We start from the raw sequence: 20,114 nt of genomic DNA, 5'->3' as shown, positions 1-20,114 counted from the left end.
CTAAATCTTTTCATGAGATATATCTTCTATTATTCTACGTAGATTTTACTCCAACTGCCCCCAAATTTATACCATTTAACAGAGCATGTTTTGCCATCTAATTCTCCTCCTTTCCCACCGTTACCTCTATATTAAGGGGTCGGTTGTTTGATGCTCCCCCTCCAATGCCGTATATAAAAGTCATCCTCTTCCGACAAACCACTTCTACCAAACCTCTTCTCTTCAGGTCATCCTTCACCTTATCTCGCCTTTCTAATTGTCTGCATCCTTCTCGATCCAACACCCCAAAGAAGTTCCTCCTAAGCACTCCTTACTCATCATTCCCACCATCCATCCTCAAAACATGACCACATTCTCAGTCGTGACACTTATCACCTCTGTAAACTTTACTACGGCTGCCATTCTTCTTACTTCATAATTTTCCAATCTTTCAAGCAGTGATATTCCCATAACCCACCTCGGCATTTTCATCTGTTCTTTCAAGCTTTGCTTCCTAATTTCGTCTTAGATCCCACGTTTCTGATCCAAACATTAACACTGGTTTTTTTTTACTCTGCTAAAGATTTTGACTTTTAGCTTTATCGGCATTTTCTTATCGGTTACCGCTCCTGCTATCACCTTACACTTCCCCCAGTTTATTTTTATCCTATTCTCAACTTCAGTCTCACATCCTCCCTCCAGACTTGAGTAGATCCCAGCTATCTAAAATTGTGCCGCTTATTTTATAATAGCCTCTACTCATATATCGGCTATACTGTCCATACCTCGCTTGCTGCTCACCATCTGCTCGCCATAATCTGTCTTATCCACATTACCCTCAAGCGACCATTCTCCATAGTCTGTCACTCAGCTACCCTTCTCCATAGTCTGTCACTCTACTACCTTTCTCCATAGTCTGTCACTCTACTACCCTTCTCCAAGTCTTCCTCTTTTTATTTCCAAATACAAAATCATCTGCATATAGCAACTCCGACAACTCTTAATTTCTTATCAATTAATTTTACAATCCATAAACAACACAAGTAAAAAACTTTTTATTTCTGACCCCTGTTGTAAGCCAACACTAACTTCAAAGTTTTTTGTTTCCCCAACTGCTGTTATCACCTTTGTCCAAGTTTTATTTTGTACATCGTCTGAACCATTCTAACCTACTTCTCTGGGACTTTCCTCTTCAGGCACCAAAACCTTATTTCTCTTGGGATTCTGTCATCAGCTTTCTCTTGATCTACAAAAGCACTGAAAGAGCTTATGGTTTTCTTCTAGCCTGTTTTCCTGTAGCTTCTTTACTATAAAGATTGCATCCACAGTCTCCTTTTCCCTCATGAATGCATACTGTTGTTTCTCACTCTTTACAGTCTCTCAAATTCATATATTAACCTCTCAAAAACTTTCAATCCATGCTTTGTTGGCTACCATATTCCGTACACCACCTTTCTTCTTAAATATAGATACCATTAGACTCTCCTCCCAGACTTCAGACATTATTTTCTCTTCCCATATCATTTAATAAACACAGTATCCATTCTTCCCCCTTTGTGCTTCTTCCAGCTCCCTCTCTCATTTTCAGTATTTAATAGTGGTTCAAAATACTCTCTCCATCTATTAATACCATATATTTCACATCTGTGCACGAGTATGGTATAGAATGACCAAATTGGAAAATCTTGAAATTACTTGATAATTATTTTTGGCAAATATATAGATATATAATTGCATTTGAACCCCTTAATATATATGGTCCGTTTTGAGCAATTAGTACAAGTTACTTTCAAACACTTAGACTCACTCTCTTTTAGTACAAGTTACTTTCAAACACTTAGACTCACTCTCTCTTAGTACAAGTTACTTTCAAACACTTACTCACTCTCTCTTAGTATAAGTTACTTTCAAACACTTAGACTCTCTCTCTCTTAGTACAAGTTACTTTCAAACACTTAGACTCACTCTCTCTCTTAGTACAAGCTACTTTCAAACACTTAGACTCTCTCTCTCTCTCTCTCTCTCTCTCTCTCTCTCTCTCTCTCTCTCTCTCTCTCTTAGTACAAGTTACTTTCAAACACTTACACTTAGATTCTCTCTCTCTCTCTTAGTACAAGTTACTTTCAAACACTTAGACTCTCTCTCTCTCTCTCTCTCTCTCTCTCTCTCTCTCTCTCTCTCTCTCTCTCTCTCTCTCTCTCTCTGTCTGTCTGTCTGTTGTTTCTGCTGTTATTTCTGCAGTTCTCAAAGGACCTGTCCTGAATGTCAAATTGGTATAGCAATTCGCTGTAAATTAAATATATTGTTTTCCTACCCATTAGTTTTTTTTTTCATCCAACCAGTCACATCGAGATCCTGTTGAAGTCTAGTTTAAAGTAACAATATATTCATAGGTTATGATATCTACATGTAATAACTCATAGGCATAGAATGACGAAACTGGTTCTGAAATGGTGTACCTATTTTCAGTAACAATACTCTGCTGGTTTTATGTCGTAGTCTGAGAAATTGTGTAATGAAATGAAGGAAGACTTACTTTCGTGGGTAACTGTTAATAAAGAATAGTTGGTTTTTATAGAGAAAGTTTATTTTAAGAATAGGTAATAATTCTTATAGACAATACTTGAAAATTCTTTGTATCGAAAAGAATATAAGAATAGAGTTAGTTTCAAAGGAAAGATTTATAGTAAAAGAAGGAATAATATCAAGGGAATATTTGAGGATTAATTCTTGTTGGAAGATCTAGGGGAGAAGTTTTTTTACAAACTAATATCCAGGGATATAGTTTATAAAAAAAGTTTAATGGAAGGAAGTGTTCTTCAAGGGAGTGATGAGAAATATTTGCTCAAAACTAACGTTACTTTATGTCCAGGGGAACGTGTAAGAGAGGTTTAGTCCTATTACTGAACAAAGTAAAAAAAAATTACTTTAAGAATTTATCGTAAGGTACTGAAAGTAAGGTATGAATATAGAGCATATTTAAGATAGAGGCTATAAATCATAATTTTGGGAAAATCTGCGCTTTTGTAGCTATAATTTTGCAAATTTATTCAAGTAATTAGTTATGCATGGAATTTGACGGCAGTAGAAAAAAAGGTTGTTCAGATAAAGTACTATAAGATGAAATAGCCTACACGTGTTAAGGCAAATAAGAATAGGTAAAATATATTTCATACTGGGGGTTAAATTAAAACTTATGGTTTTGGGAGGATTAAGCAATCATGAAACCAATCGGTAAGTTGATTTCGAAAGACTTGAAACCAGCAACAACATAGTTAGATATTTCAATACCAAAGGTTCCAGTTCTGTCATTCCACGATTACTTATTTTCCTTTTACAAATTCAGAGAAATTACTAAAATTGTTTATATTTTGTAACTTCAAAATGAGTATGTATGAATGACTTAATTTCGTAGGAGAATGGTGAATATTATTAGAACTAACTCCGTATTTATCAAAATATGATTTAGTTCACCAAAATATTTGTCCAGTGCAAAACAATTTTTATTTCATATTGCAGCAAAGGGGTTAACAATTCAATAATGTCCATTGTTTATGGCAGATGGGTGAAGCAACTAAGCCGAGATAATAAATCCTGTTCCAAAGAAATCTTTGAAGCCCATATACTACTCTTCGACTCTGGTTAATATAAATGCCGAATGATTAAAAATTGCTATAAAAATGTATGTGGACTAGTGTTAAAAAAAGAAAAAAATATTAATGGATTGGAATTTACTGTTGGTGTTAAGTTTTCCCACAATCTATTGTAACTACCGTTATATGCTGATCAAGTATCATCCAAAAACTTTTCTGTGAACATATTGTCAAGTTTCATAAAATTTCACATGAATATCTACTAGCCACAATGACCACTAGACTGCCAGTTTTCATTTTTGTGTATAATCTTAAAACTAAAAACCTAAAATTAAATGGTAGAAGTAAAAGCCCATTACTTCATTGTAGGATTATTACTAGACTGTAACCTCTAGCTTGCATGTATGGCCATGATTCCCACCATGAATGAATAAGGCTTCTCCCTTCATTTCTTATTTGGATTCAAGTCTAGTGGTAATAAACTTATAAAAAAATGTATGAAATAAAATAGTTGACTGGTCATTGTGGCTATTAGCAATGCAAGTGACGTTTCATGAAACTGTCTAAAGCGCTCATAGAAAACGCGCTTTAGGGAAGTACTTGACCAGTAAAGCACTAGTTACGATGAAATAGTAGGATTGCTACCAACCAACGGTGAATCCTTGGCCAGTAATATCCTTTAATTTCTGCACTTAAGGCTGACTGTATCATGTGTTATGTCCCTTTTCATAGACAGTCTTTAGTAATGGGTGGTGTTCTTTAGTATGAAATAGATACGGAGTAATAAGGTACTTGAAAACACTATTCGAGACAGGTGTTAACTCCCTTCAGCTTAGTTTCTTCACCCATCTACCATAGCTAATAAGACCTCATTGAATAGTTATCTTTATTGCAAAATGAAATAAGTGTTTGCACTGTACAATTTTTTGGTGAACTGAATCATCTTTTAATACATAAACTGTTTTAATAGTATTCACCATTCCTGAATATTGATTTATTTTTATTTTTGCAATATTTGTTGTTCCATTGTTCTCATAACTGTAACTCGTAAGATGAAAATAAAATGCAAGAATGAATACAAACTCTTATTTATTAACATCATTTAATTGTATGATGATGATTAAAAATAAAAAAAAAATAAAAACTATGGCAATATCATGGAGTATTCTCCCCACTCAACGTTCATATGACCGAGTATTCTCCCCAAACGGCCCCCTTCCCTCTTCTAGCACCAGCAAATGCCTGTATTCCCTTCAAGAAAGACCAATGGGCCCATGAAATAGAAACCGCACTTTTAATTACTAGGAAGTAGTCCATATAAGGATGTTATTGTCCCCATATATAGAGCTCGTTCATTCTCGCATTAGCGCGAGGACGTGTATTTAGAAGTACCGTCAAAATAGTTTGATGACCCAGTAATTCATTTTGAACAAGTCTGTACGTTTATAGTCCAGCTGCTTGTTAAGCAGATTTGCTTTTGATCACCTAAGTCATGACATTAATTAATCATGTTATTCCTTAAGTTTATTGCTAGAAGCCTCAGACTAGAATTCTAAAGATTTTCTTTTCAACATTAAACTCAAAATTGTTAAGGATGATATTTACTTTTTAAAGTAGTTAATGGTTTACATATGAAAATGTAGATGAATATATGTAGCCTACAGTATTTCATATACTGTACGTAAGGCTATTGTGGCGAGTTAAACAAGAAAATTCGTTAGGCATTTTTTATTATAGAAGAGTGAATGTCATACATGAAACTGGTTTTAGTACAATAAATGTTGTCATACAATATATGAATGCACACTCAATACAATGACAATAAATAGATTCTTTAACATATTTTCTGTAAACTTCAAAGGCCCAATGATATAGAAAACGGGAATTTTCATCTTCCACTAAACATAGTAAAAGATAAACAGCCCGTTTTCTTTGTTTTCCGAGCTTTTGAAGTTCAGGATATATGGAGACTTAAAACCATAGCTGAGAATGTAAATAATGGTTTCCTTGATAAATATGAAAATATATATGATTTTTTTTTTAGGAAAAGGAAAGCCCGCCAAGGCACTCCCCAGTCCCACCTAGTAACAAAATAGTTAAACAAAACAAATAATTTTTTACTAGTGAAGCAAAGTTACTAGGCCCTTGTATGCTTTCCTTGTCCTTTTTTTATATTGTATTTCATATTTTTACAAAGTTATGCAATGATTGTGAATAAAAACACTAAGAATAGTATGAAGATTTTTCGAAGTTAATGCTATGGCATTGAAATTCTTATTATTGTACAGTAATGAAAGCTAATCAAATTTATTCTGATAGGGCATTTTGAACATTACTACAAATTTAAGTAAATTATGAAAAAAATCTAGTTAAGAATTTATCTTCAATACGTAAATTCAGCTAATGAACCGTTAAAATCTAAGAGTATAGAGTCATCAAGTCTTTTTGCGTAATTCCAACACGATCCAATACCCAAGACACACAAAGTCCCCTTTAAAAAAAAAAAAAAAAAAAAAAAAAAAAAAAAAAAAAAAAAAAAAAAAAAAAAAAAAAAAAAAAAAAAAAAAAAAAATTGCCAGAAGGGCCAATAAGATTTTCTCGATTTCGGTACCAGTGCATGCAATGATTAAGTCGGGCTAAAGGGAAGAGACGTGCAAGCCTACTGCCCTGATAACCCTATTGCTTCTTCTGCCAGCAGAGTATCAGATCGGACCGAGGTACGCATTCATCTTGCACGTGGATCACCGCCAGAGCATCTTTAGGCTTTATCTGCGTAAGAAGTTCTCAAGGACCAACCCTTAGGGAAGCTACAGACAGAGAGGCAAAACCTAACGAAAATGACCACTATCAGACAACTGTCTTACAAAATTTTCCATATATACAAAAGACCTAAAAATGAAAACCCCAGAAAAAAACGATTTCCATATCAAGAGCTAATCAACTACGACTTAACTAGCAAACGTTACCCAGTGTTTGAAGAGAATTGCGGTACTACACAAAATGTTCCTTCTAAAGAAAAAAAAAAAAAACAATGGCTCATAATAGCTTCTTCCATATTAGTTCGATGTAACTTATATGTAATTACAAGTAACGTCGATATTAAATTGGATAAAACTCTTTTGGGCGCATGAATAACATATGAACTTATCCGAGGTATTTCTACTTTTTATAAAATCACAGTGAACGTAACTTTAGAGAGAGAGAGAGAGAGAGAGAGAGAGAGAGAGAGAGAGAGAGAGAGAGAGAGAGAGAGAGAGAGAGAGAGAAATAATTGTTAAGCCTATCCTATTGAAGATGTACTTCGGAAAAATCTCCTAAGTGTGAATAATCTCGGAAACTAGCCAATATTGCTCTTCAAAGAGGCAAATAAAAAGTAATACATCTTTTAAGTAGTTTTAAAGATAAATATATGCGAAAATTTTTTATACTGTCTCAATTAAATAATTTACTGATTACTCTTTCTTTCTTATTAATTCCTTATGGTAAGTAAGTTCAATGTTAAAAAAATTGAATGAAACGTTGATTATTGATTTTGTATTTTCAAACTCATCTTAAGTCCTTGCTAAATAACAAAACACTTTGAACCACCATTTTTAAGGAACTTTTGAAGTCCTTCATTTATGTACTGTGTTACTACATCTAAGATTGAAACAGAAGATATCCACTAAATTTGTATCGTCATGAATGTTAAAGACAAATTAAAACTTGAATCATTAATTAAACTTTGATATTTAGTTCAGTAATCAAAAGAGTTTACGATAAGTTCCTATAAGGATAAACCAAAGAAATTGCTCTTTGATGACAAACTTTAAGTTGAAAATTTAAATAGTTGAAAAATTTATATTGAAGGGCATGTGTCATGAACTAACAAGGAGGATTTAAATGGCTCATTTTTAAATGATTGAGCTTACAGAAAATGTATTTGAGACTAGGACCCAAGGCACGTCATAAACATTTAGTCAACTATTTGATAGAAGGAAATTGACCGCTTACTGTAAAATCGTTCACAACTCTCAATGAAAACATATAAATTATAACTATTATTTTTTCTAGGAATCTTCAGGAACCAATAACTTGTGGTTTTTATCTACCTGGGGATATTAAAAAGTCCAAATAGCTAATCTAAATCCCATATCCTATTTTAACAACAATTTCCACAACAATCCATCAAAGAAACCTCTAAAGAATTCCTCAACTTCTGAAAGAGATTGAACATGTCATCAGGCTACAAAACAAACATTCCACATAGCATACCAACAACATTTGAGGAAAATCAAATGTTCTCATCAGGTATCTAAATTAACCTGTCTTTTCAGCCAAATATACTGATGTGCAAGAAATACATAATTGAAGGAAAATTTCCAAGTGTAAATTCGGGATGCAAGTTACTTTGTAGATGATAAAATAATCGAAGTCTCGTAACACGGATCATTTAAAGGTCTGACTTGGTTATTGAGAGAGAGAGAGAGAGAGAGAGAGAGAGAGAGAGAGAGAGAGAGAGAGAGAGAGATTCACAAAATTGCAAAAAGATGATATAATTTTAAGTTTGTTTCAGTCAAACAGCACCCAATTACCTGTATTGCTTTATTCCGTACGCAATTAATACAATTAACCTGAAATAGCTTCATATGATACTTTAACACCTCTCAAAACTAACCATTTAAAAGAACAAATAACCAAGTGGTGCCTCAAAAGACAAATGTACTAACAAATGACAAGCTATAGCTTTAGTATTATTTGCAAAGGAAAACTAAAGGCCCACCCTTTAATAATTTAAATTCCTCAATCATATTTGACCTCACTTTTAATTAAAAAAATTGAATTTGTTTTGTCGACTTACAGTTCTTGGTTACATTAAAGCCCTTCAATGTCCCTTTTATAGTTTTCTTAGAAGGACTTAATGACACAAGTATTGTGTGAAGCCCTCTACAAGCAGTTGTCATACCTAATCAATCCTCCTCGAACTGTTGAGATTTTTGTTTTATCCACTTGCATTCTATTTTCAAATAAAAGATACTTTTCATACCAAATTATTACTTATTCGAAAATCAGTGTTAAGAAACTATAGATACTACACAATAAGATCTTGAAATATATATTAAGAGATATTACTCTGGTCATAGCATTTTTTTTTTTTTTTTTTTTTTTTTTTTTTTTTTTTTTTTTTTTGTGAATTTCATAAATGAATTTTTACCACACAATAACTTTACACTCAATGTGTATGTAGTACCTACTTTAATGCCCATTTTCTATTATATAAGCCCATATATCCTAGATAGTTCCAAGTTCCTGGTCTCTTCCTGGCAAGGGATTTAATAAAAATATCATATGGGAATATACCCTACTAATACAGAACTATTGTAATATTGCAATCATTAAAAGCAAGTGTCCCCAAAACAGAATGTTGTTTAAGTTGCTATGTGATAATTGATATATTTCTGCACATCAGTATCCCATTGCAGTAAATCTCCCGTGGGATAATAGAAAGAAAAGTAATAAACCATAATCAAGAGAAACAACCACATTCTAATCAACGATAGGAAAAGAAAGCCTTTCACAAAAAGCAAAGCAGCTTCAACCTTAGAGCAAACACAAACAACCCTGAACAGTTTTCAAATCAATGACGTGATTTATACAATTAATAAAAAAAGATGATTTCTTCACCCTTCTAGTGCATGATGCTGAACATGTACACAATTTTAATCACCCTCCCTTAAATTCTACCAATTATAAGGTATTTAAGAACTTGTTACACAGCATTTCACCTTAAAATGATCATGGCAGTTCTTTAACCCTTCTTTATGTCAAGGACACAAATGGTAAAAATCAAGAGTCCAAATTAACATTACTGAACCTAGCTGAACCCTTTTAAGAGAGCTCAGGTATCACAGCGTATCAGAAAGTGTTGAAATTTAAGACTAAGTGATGATCCTCTCGTTAAATTTACTCAATTACGTTAGATATAACTTTTTAAAAACTAAAAGAAAAAAAAAATAGATATATGACTCCATTAATTGATGACCCCCTTGTCAAATTTTTATTATTGTCTAGTTTCTAAAGAGAGAACTTACTAGAATCTTCAAAATCAATTTAAACCAACATTTATGTCTTTTATAAACCATAGTAATAATAGTATTTTCAGCACATTTCACATTAACTTTTAAAACTTCATACATAATCTACACAGTATTTTGAATCACAATCTTTAAACATTAACCAGAAAGTCCACTATTTACATCACACAGTTCATGATTAATTTGATCATTATCTGTCATTGAAAATAATTGTGCATACATATCCACTATAGACAAGATTACAGTACCAAAACCTCTATGCAAGACATTAACCTCCTACAATTTAAGATGTCTATGAATTCAACATACATTTGACGTTAAATTTAACAATCTATACTGCATTTTGATAATTTTGGTAAAAATCAGGCTTTTAAGCAACATGCACAAGGCATAACATGACAATTAGTGTTCATGACTTTGGTTGAAAGAATCAAACTTACTCTGAAAAAACAGCTGGAACCATAAACGTACTAAAATCCAAAAGGCTTACCAAGACATACCATCAACATTTTGATAAGTACAATATATCTAAATACACACCTCTCATTACGACAGTGAGAGAATGAACAAATTCTGTACATGGAGAATCAATAACAGCATAAATGAACAATACTTCCTTTCGTTAAAAGTAAGGTCTAATTCATGTACCTACTGGCCCTTACATGAGGGAAAATGGCATATGCTGATGCTAGAAGAGGGAAGGGGGCAGAGAGAGACTCGTGTCACATGAACGTTGACAGAGTGTTTTTTTTTTTTTTTTTTATCTTTTTGAATTTGGGAGAAGGTAGGATTAAGGAATATGACATGGGAGGCCTGAAAATGGAAGTAAGCATCAGAGGGTGTTGGGAGAATAAAGAGAATTTCTGCATAATCAAATGAGAGTGAAGACTTTAGATAAATATACGTCATTACTTCAGTCCAGAGATATTTAATTTTTCAAGGTATGTGCATGTAGCCCGAGAGAGAGAGAGAGAGAGAGAGAGAGAGAGAGAGAGAGAGAGAGAGAGAGAGAGAGAGAGAGAGAGAGAGATATGGGGAATTAATAACACTCTACATAAGTTATCAAGAGTTCATAATATGTTATTATTCTTACAAGAATTTAAAGCAGAAAACGGTATTATTGCACGCTATTAATCTCCATGGAGTTTGAAATAGAAAAGATCACAAAGGATTTTGACTTTGACTAGATAATTAAATCTTAAAAGGTATTATATCGTTGATATTTTTGAAATATGAAAATGCAACAAGGATTATGGATTTGGTTGAATCATGAATTTGAGCAATAAGGCCAGGAGCTGGGGCCTTTTAGGCCATTCAGCATCCAGGTTCTATTGGAGGAGAATCCAGAAGTATTACTATAAATTGAAATGTAAAGGAGATTATGGGATGCTCTTATCCTTCGAAAATTTCAAAGTACAAAGGGGAAATAAATTATACTATTAACATTTAAAACGCTACATGATGAGAATATTTATTCATTTGTTCTTTATGAAGTTAGAAAAATATAGATGGATTCTATTTTGGTTTTAACCTTTGGAAAATTTAACATTATACCAAAGGAGACTGTAGCAAGTTACTTTACTTGATAAAACTCAAAATGTAAAAGAATACGAATGCACGAACATGAAATATTCACAAGTATACTAATTTTACGGGGAAAGTTTCAAAACATCTAGGGGCTACATGGGAACCACATACCTTGAAATCGATGATTACAGAAATTCTCTTTTATATGATGAACAAATAGAGTTTTCCCTGAAACTTTGTAAACAAGAAAGTGTGCCCTAAAACATTGTTAACAAGGGATTGTACCCTGAAACTTTGTAAACAAGGGAGTATGTCCTGAAGCTTTGCAAACACAGGAGAGTACCCTGAAGCTTTGCAAACACAGGATAGTGCCCTGAAGCTTTGCAAACACGGGATAGTGCCCTGAAACTTTATAAACAAGGGAGTGTGCCCTGAAACTTTGTAAACAAGGGATTGTGCCCTGAAACTTTGTACACAAGGGAGTGTGCCCTAAAACTTTGTTAACAACTGAGTGTGCCTTAAAAAAAAAACTTTGAAAAAGAGAGTAATCTCTGTAAAACTGTCTATACATGATTTTGGAATTCTTATTTTCCCTAACTATACAAACCTGCGTCCTTTACATTGGAGAATGCTAACCGCAAAGATAAAATACGGCAGTTCAATTTTATAACGAGGTGTAGTTAGTTGGTCGGTGATTGCCAGGCTAAAGCTGGAATACCTGTCCCAGCGTTCAGCTAGATCGAAGCTAAAGGAGAGCCCATGATGATTGCTAACCTACTTGTCGGAGGCTACATCAAGCAATAAAAACCAATTTGAGGGAAAGTGTCCGTATGAGGTAGTCCTAATCATACCAAGGTGTCATTTCCAGCGACCACCAGGCTTTCCTAATGTCAGAGGATGGCGTGTCAACTCTCTTGGAGGACAAATCCGTTCAACATTCTGTGTGAGTAGGAGGAGTTCCACTGAAGTGGCAAAATCAACTCCTTTCATCCTAAAGGCCTAACTTCAAGTCTGAGTAATGAGTTTTTCATTGTCGATTCCAAAAAGAGCTTTTCTTCTTTCGAAGTTAAATAAACATTCAGCTAGCTCTGGAATAGAGGCTTCGAGCTGAAAAGTCCCCTTCTCTAACCATAGATGACTTTCTTGGTTTAGCACAGAGAAGTCGATGATTCCCAAATATCCTGAAGTCTGACATGTAATCTTGTGTAAAACGGCTGTCTACTGAGAGATGTAGAATCTCTTTCACTTGGTGCTCTAAAGGGATTCCACTGAGTTGTGGTTGATGGAACATGTCGGACTGAGGAGGTCATGCCCTCAGAACCTCTTATCTGCAGGCTATTAGAGTTAAACTGGGCACGGACTCAATTGTAGACACTCCTTATCTATCAAAACAGCAGAAAGAGTAGACGTTACTGACATCCCATGGATAATGGAAGGCATCCTCGAATACTGCTTCTGGGTCTGGCATCAGTGAGCAGAATATTGGAAATTTATGATTAGCAAGATTGTGGACAGGTCGACTCTTGGAAAACCCCTTCAAGTTAGGGTTTTTTTCACTGTCTGATGATACAAAGATCGTGCTAACCCTACAATCTGCTTCCTTCTGCTCAATTTTTCTACCCTGATGTTCTTACGCATGCCTTACTGTGGCTGTTAGAGTGACTAATTTGAGCACTGCCCACCCGTAGATTGCTATCATCAGTTTGTAGCCTTGAAAAAGAACAGTTCCACTTTCATTGTTGTTTTGGTCTCTGAGGTGCTAGTGTTACTTATTCACACTACCCACACATCTCTTGACGTGCCCATTAACTCCAGCTGGTCCGGTGCACACGTTACCAGGAGGAAGAGCCCTTCAACAGGATCATTGCCGATCGAGAATGTGACTCTCCTATCAGACTACTGCCCAAGGAGGGTCGCTGTCTTGTGAGCTGTGGCTTTTCAGATACCATTAAAGGGGCTGAAGATATAGATGACCGTTTGGGATGAGACATTCAAGGGATGTTAGGTTTTCCAGTTCCCTTCTATTAGATAGGGCTGTTGGAGGAAAGGGAAGCTACCTCTCGAAGATACTGGTTCATCCCGATGTGGAAGACTCCTCACCTGAATGTGTCGATGTCTTTCTCAAACAAATCGGTCTTTGTTTGGGTACCAGGGGGACTTTTCCGATATATTGCAATCCCAGATCATGGTTGAATGATAGGGGTTTGTCCTGGGGGAAGTTATCCAGGTAGCGCAAGATATAATTGTTATTGCCATGTGTTCCTGCTTGGGAGCTGGGATATATTGGCTTCTGCCATAGTTGTTGTTAGGGCATCGTTCTTTGGTCTGAGGTCAGAAACCGTCCTTGGACTGTGCTGATGAAGTGCATGATTAGTGCGCTTGCACATATCTCTACTATTCATCCAAAACATATTCGGTAGTAAAAGAGGGGGTAGGGGAGAAAAACAGGGTTTGGGTTCAGAGGTCGACCAGACAGAGAATGTGCCAAAGGCTAGAAGGACACCAGCATGTGATCACTCTGAGTTATATGCCTAAGTTCAACCACTAGATCAGTGTCCTAACTGCTAGAGACCTTGGGAAGTAATTGCATTCCTCCCAACTATACAAACCTGAGTACTCTTCTCAGGTTTGTATTTGTGTAGGAGTCATTAAAGTTTTTTCACTATGCATTCTTATGAGGCGCTTGTGAGTGACGTACATGAACTTGAGGTGGAGTAGACTACCTATTCTAAACCTCTATTGTCCTGAGCACTTGCCAGGGGTATAGTAAGGTTTGTCTTTTTACCCATGCACCCAAAACAATGTGTTCATGTGTGTTTGTGTGGCCATGCTAGGGCCTCTGAAGAAAAACATGTAAATGCTCCAAAGAGCTTGTTTGATTCAGTGAGCGGTCAGGAGTGAGTGATCAGGAAAGTGCGCTAAGGAGAGAGCACTTAGGAGCAAGCAAGTGCTCAGGTAAGAGTCTTACATTCACCTTGAGTGCACACATATATGATTTCTTTCTAACGATACTTCTACACACTGTGTATCTATGAGATAGGGGTCTAGGTGAGGCGCTACTTCACGAGGAGCGTCTGGGTGCGCCGCATCTGGGTGTGGCAGGTCTGGATGAGGCACTTATGGTTGAAGGCACCTGGAAGAGGTATGTGTGGGTGAATGCGTCTGGGCGAGACACAATTGGGTGAGGCGTCGCATATGGTTGAGGTGCATGTGCAGGCAAAGCATCTGTTCGAGGCGCTTGTGGATGAGATGTGGATGAGGTGTGTATAGACGAGTTTTGGAACACCGCTCATGAATGGCAGAGGCAAGGGATAGTGACATTGCCTTAGAAAACAGGACAATGCCGTAGAAACTGTCTGCATCCAAGTGCCCTCTCCACCCAAGCTGGATCAAGGAGGGCCAGCCAATGGCTGCTGATGACTCAGAAGGTAGACCTATAGGCTCCCCTGAACTCCCCATCCTTAGTTCACAAGCTGGTGAGTTGCAGCCTCTAAACGAACTAAAGGTGCATGTGGATGAGGCACGTGTGGATGAGGCATGTGCGCATGAGGCATGTGCGCATGAGGCATGTCTTGCTGAGGCGGGTCTGACTGAGCCGCGTGTGGATGAGACATGTGGATGAGGTGCATGCTTTGGCAGAAGCTTGTCTCTGTCTATCTGGATGATGAAGAAGAATCCAGCAAAAGTTAACTCACAACCTTGCGAAGGGGTGAGTGCTGCTCTCTTGTCAAGTTTTATCAAAGTGATTGCAGACCAAGTTTGGTGATCAGCAATGAGCAGCAATTGGCTTCCAACAAAAAAGGTTGAAAATGTTGAATCAACAGCACTCGCTGGGATACCTGTTGTTTGTGTACGTAAACAAAGAAGGTAACATAACAACTTCGGGAAGGGGCATGTTCCCTCAACTTCAGGAAAGTCTAATTCCAATGTGGTAAAAATGGGAATCCTGCGTTCATCTCAGGCCAACCTATAAAGTAGTGGGAGATGTGTTATTATTAATCATGCCTCCTACTCAAAGACATTACCCCAAGAAACAAAGTCCAAGAGTACTGAAAAAAAGATGATGGAAAAAGTTTGAAAATCTGCCAAAGTCTCCAGTCAGTTGAAGAACGCCCGCCTCAACTGACGGCTGCTATCAAAGTGGTTACTCAGTGAGCAAGCAGGGAGGGCAAGATTTCTCCAGCCCCGGCCTAGTGATTACACCTTGTTATAAAATTCTAGCTGCCGTATCCCAGCTTCCCTGTTATCATTATTCTATGGAAAGGACGAAGGTTTGTAGTTGTGCTGTAACAAATAAGGTGTGCCCTAAAAGAAATTTCTTTATCGTCTACTTTTGCAAACATGAGGTGAGCCCTAGAAAAGCATGTGCCTAAACCCCTTTGTAAACTATAGTGTTCGAAAAAAATTTATAAAATACAGTCTTGAAATATATAAACCAAAAAAATCTTTAAAAATTTTATACATACAAGTTCCCTGAATACTCTGTAAACTGAGAAAGCACCTGCATAACTATGCAATCAGTAAAGTGTCCTGAATGATTCTAAAAGCAAAGGAGTTCTTTGAATAAATTTGTAAACTATGGAGTTTCCATAATCATCTTGCAAACTAAGATATGCCCTCATATAAGCTAAAGAATTCTCTAAGAAATTCACTTAGACAGTGCCCCTGAGTAACTCTGAAACCTAAAGAGTTTCTTTAGTAACTCTGCAACCTACGGGTTGTCTTGAGTAACTCTGCAACCTAAGAAGTGTGAGTAACTCTGCAACCTAAGGAGTGTCTTGAGTAACTCTGCAACCTAAGGAGTGTCTTGAGTAACTCTGCAACCTAAGGAGTGTCTTGAGTAACTCTGCAACCTAAGGAGTGTCTTGAGTAACTCTGCAACCTAAGGAGTGTCTTGAGTAACTCTGCAACCTAAGGAGTGTCTTGAGTAACTCTGCAACCTAAGGAGTGTCTTGAGTAACTCTGCAACCTAAGGAGTGTCTTGAGTAACTCTGCAACCTAAGGAGTGTCTTGAGTAACTCTGCAACCTAAGGAGTGTCTTGAGTAACTCTGCAACCTAAGGAGTGTCTTGAGTAACTCTGCAACCTAAGGAGTGTCTTGAGTAACTCTGCAACCTAAGGAGTGTCTTGAGTAACTCTGTAACCTAAGGAGTGTCTTGAGTAACTCTGCAACCTAAGGAGTGTCTTGAGTAACTCTGCAACCTAAGGAGTGTCTTGAGTAACTCTGCAACCTAAGGAGTGTCTTGAGTAATTCTGCAACCCAAGGAGTGTCTTGAGTAACTCTGCAACCCAAGGAGTGTCTTGAGTAACTCTGCAACCCAAGGAGTGTCTTGAGTAACTCTGCAACCCAAGGAGTGTCTTGAGTAACTCTGCAACCCAAGGAGTGTCTTGAGTAACTCTGCAACCCAAGGAATGTCTTGAGTAACTCTGTAGCCTAAGGAGTGTCTTGAGTAACTCTGCAACCTAAGGAGTGTCTTGAGAAACTCTGTAACCTAAGGAGTGTCTTGAGTAACTCTGCAACCTAAGGAGTGTCTTGAGTAACTCTGCAACCTAAGGAGTGTCTTGAGTAACTCTGTAAATGGAGTGTATCCCTAGTAACTCTAGACCTACATCAAGTGTGTTCCTAGTAAGTTTGTAAATAAAGTATGTCCCTAGTAAGTTTGTAAATAAAGTGTGTCCCTAGTAACCCTGTAAATAAAATGTTTCCTTAATAACGCTGTAAATAAAGTGTCCCTAGTAATTTATAGTGTGTCCCTAGTACCTCTGCAATATAAAGTGTGTCCACAGTAACTCGGTAAACCAAGGAATACTTTAAGTAATTCTGTAATTCAAGTAATTTCCAGAAGTAATTAAGTAATTCTGTAAACCAAGAAGTTTAAAGGCTTAAGGGCCACTCATGAATGGCAGAGGCAAGGGACAGTGACATTTCCTCAGCAAGCAGGACAATGCCCTAGAGACTGGTCATATATTTTAGGATCAGCACCCAAGCCCCTTCTCCACCCAAGCTAGGACCAGGGAGGGCCAGGCAATGGCTTCTAATGACTCAGCAGATAGACATATAAGCTTCCCCAAAGCCCCCAACCTAAGCTCACAAGGATGGTAAGGTCGCAGACACTAATGGCACTAACGAGTCTGAGCGGGACTCGATCCCCCGACGGGCAAACACCAGGCAGAGACGTTACCAGTCAGGCCACAACAACTCTGAGTAATAATGCAAACTAAGGAGTGCTCTGAGTAACTGTGCTAAAAGTACCCTAAATAACTTTTTAAACCAATAAGTGCACAAGACAACTTCTGTAAACCAAAATGCGCCATGAATAGCATTGTAAACCAAACGTGACCCGAATAAATCTTTAAACCAAATGGTATTGTGAATACCTCTGCCTACCAAGGAATATCCAAAGTAATTCTAAAAAGCAAGTGTTGCCCTTAGTAAACTATGGAGTGTCATATGTAACTTTGTAAACTATGGAGTGCTCTGAGGAACTTGGTAAATTATGAAGTGCCCTGAGGAACTAAGTAAACTATGGGGTACAATTAGTAACTTTGCAAACTATAAAGTGCCCTGAATAACTTTGTTAACTTTGGAGTGCCATGAGTAACTTTGTATACTTTAGAGTGCCCTGAATAACTTTGTAAGTGAAAGTCTGTACTTAGTAATGTTGTAAACCAAGGAGTGTCCATAGTAACTTTATGATCCAAGGACTGCCCTGAATAACTGAGTAAAGCAAGGCATGCCATGAGTAACTATGTAGACCAAAGAGTGCCATGACTAACAATGTGGACCAAAGAAGGCCATAAGTAGCTATGTAGACCAAAGTGTGCCATAAGTAACTATGTAGACCAAAGTGTGCCATAAGTAACTTTGTAGACCAAAGTGTGCCCTGAGTAACTATGTAAACCAACCTGAGTAACTTTCTAAAGCAGGGTGTCCGCTGAGTAACTCTATAAGCCCAGGAGTGCCCAGACTGCCTTTGTAAACCAAGCATTATCCTGAATGATATTGTACACCATGAAGTGCTTTGAATAACCTTGTAAACTCCTAAAACGTGCTCTTAGTAAATCTGTAAACCTAGAATTTTCCTGAGTATCTTTGTAAACCCAATGGCCTGTGAGTAACTCGGGAAAACAATGTGTGTCCCGTGTAATCTGATAAACCAAGGAGTTCCCGAGTAACTTAGTAAACCAAGGAGTGCCCTGAATAACTCTGTAAACCAAGGAGTGCCCTGAGTAACTCTGTAAACCAAGGAGTGCCCTGAATAACTCTGTAAACCAAGGAGTGCCCGGAATAACTTTGTAAACCAAGGAGTGCCCGGAATAACTCTGTAAACCAAAGAGTTCTCTGAGTAACTTTGTGAATCAATGAATCCTATGAGTAACTACGTGAACTAAGGAGTTCCATGAGTAATTCTATAAAATAAAAGTTCTGTGAATAGTTTTATATGCCAAGAAGTACTCTGAGTAACTTTGTGAACCAACTAGTGCATTAAGCAACTTTGTAAACCAATAGTGCCCTGGTTAATTTTATAAACCAAAAAAACTCTCTATGTAACTCTGTAAACCAAGAGTTCCCAGAGTAATTCTTTAAACTAAGGAGTGCCCGAAGTATATCTGTAAATCAAGGAGTGCCTGGAGTATATCTGTAAATCAAGGAGTGCCCTGAGTAATTCTGTAAACTAATGAGTGCCCGGAGTATATCTGTAAATCAAGGAGTCCCCTAAGTAACTTTGTAAATCAAGGGGTACCCTAAGTAACTCTGGAAAGCAAGGAGTTACCTAAGTAACTTTAAATCAAGGAGTGCCCTAAGTAACTCTGTAAATCAAGGAGTGCCCTAAGTAACCAAAAATTATCCTAAAATCTTTAAACCATGAGATGTTGCCAATAAGCTCTGTAAATGAAGGATTGGCAAAAGTAACCCTGTAAATCAAGCTTTGCCATAAGTAACTTTTCAATTCCAGGAGTGCTATGAATAAGTACTCTGTAGACGAAGGATTCCTGTGAATAAACATATAAACCAATCAGAGCTGTGAATAGCTTTTTAAACCAAGGGGTACTCTGAGTAACTCTGTAAACCAAGGGGTACCCAAAAGTGTTTTTGTAAACAAAAAAGTGACCTGAATAACTCTGTAAACAAAGGGGTACCCAAAAGTGTTTTTGTAAACAAAAAAATGACCTGAATAACTCTGTAAACCAAGTGGTACCCAAAAGTGTTTTTGTAAACAAAAAAGTGACCTGAATAACTCTGTAAACCAAAAAGTGCCCTGAATAACTTATAAACTAAAAAGGACTTAGAATTGCTCGCATACCTAGGAGTACCAAATTAACTCTAAACTAAACTAAGGGTTGCCCTGAGTAAGTTTTCTAAACCAATGCTGGCTATAAATAGTTCTGTAAACTAATGAGTACTTTCGGTAACTGTAAGCTCTAAGCTGTGGAGTGCCCTATATATCTCTGTAAACAAAGACCCTGTGTGGAACTCTGCAAACTAAAAAGTGCCATGGGTAACTCCGTAAAATAAAGAGTGGCCTGGGCAACTTTGTGAGCCAAAGAGTTCCCTGAGTAACTCTGTGAACCAAAAAGTGTTGTGAATAACACTGGAAACTACAGAGATTCCTGAATAACACTGTAAACCTAGGAGTCCCTTGAGTAACTTTGTCCTGTAAAGCAAAGAATCCCCTGAGTAACTTTGTAAACCACGGAATTCCCTGAATAATACTGTATATCAAAAAGTGCTGTGACTAGCTCTGGAAACCAGGGAGTATCATGAGTAACTTTACGAACCAATGAATCTCCAAAGTAACTCTGAGAACCAAGGAGTGTCCTGAATAACTTTGTAAACCATGGAATTCCCCAAATAACTCTGCAAACCAAAAGGTGCAGCGAATAACTTTGTAAACCAAAGAGTACCTTGAGTATTTTTGTGAACTAAGGGGTACCCTGTC

Source organism: Palaemon carinicauda, chromosome 20 (assembly GCF_036898095.1).
Source record: "Palaemon carinicauda isolate YSFRI2023 chromosome 20, ASM3689809v2, whole genome shotgun sequence".
Taxonomy (NCBI): Eukaryota; Metazoa; Arthropoda; class Malacostraca; order Decapoda; family Palaemonidae; genus Palaemon; species Palaemon carinicauda.
This window is presented reverse-complemented; position numbering follows the sequence as displayed.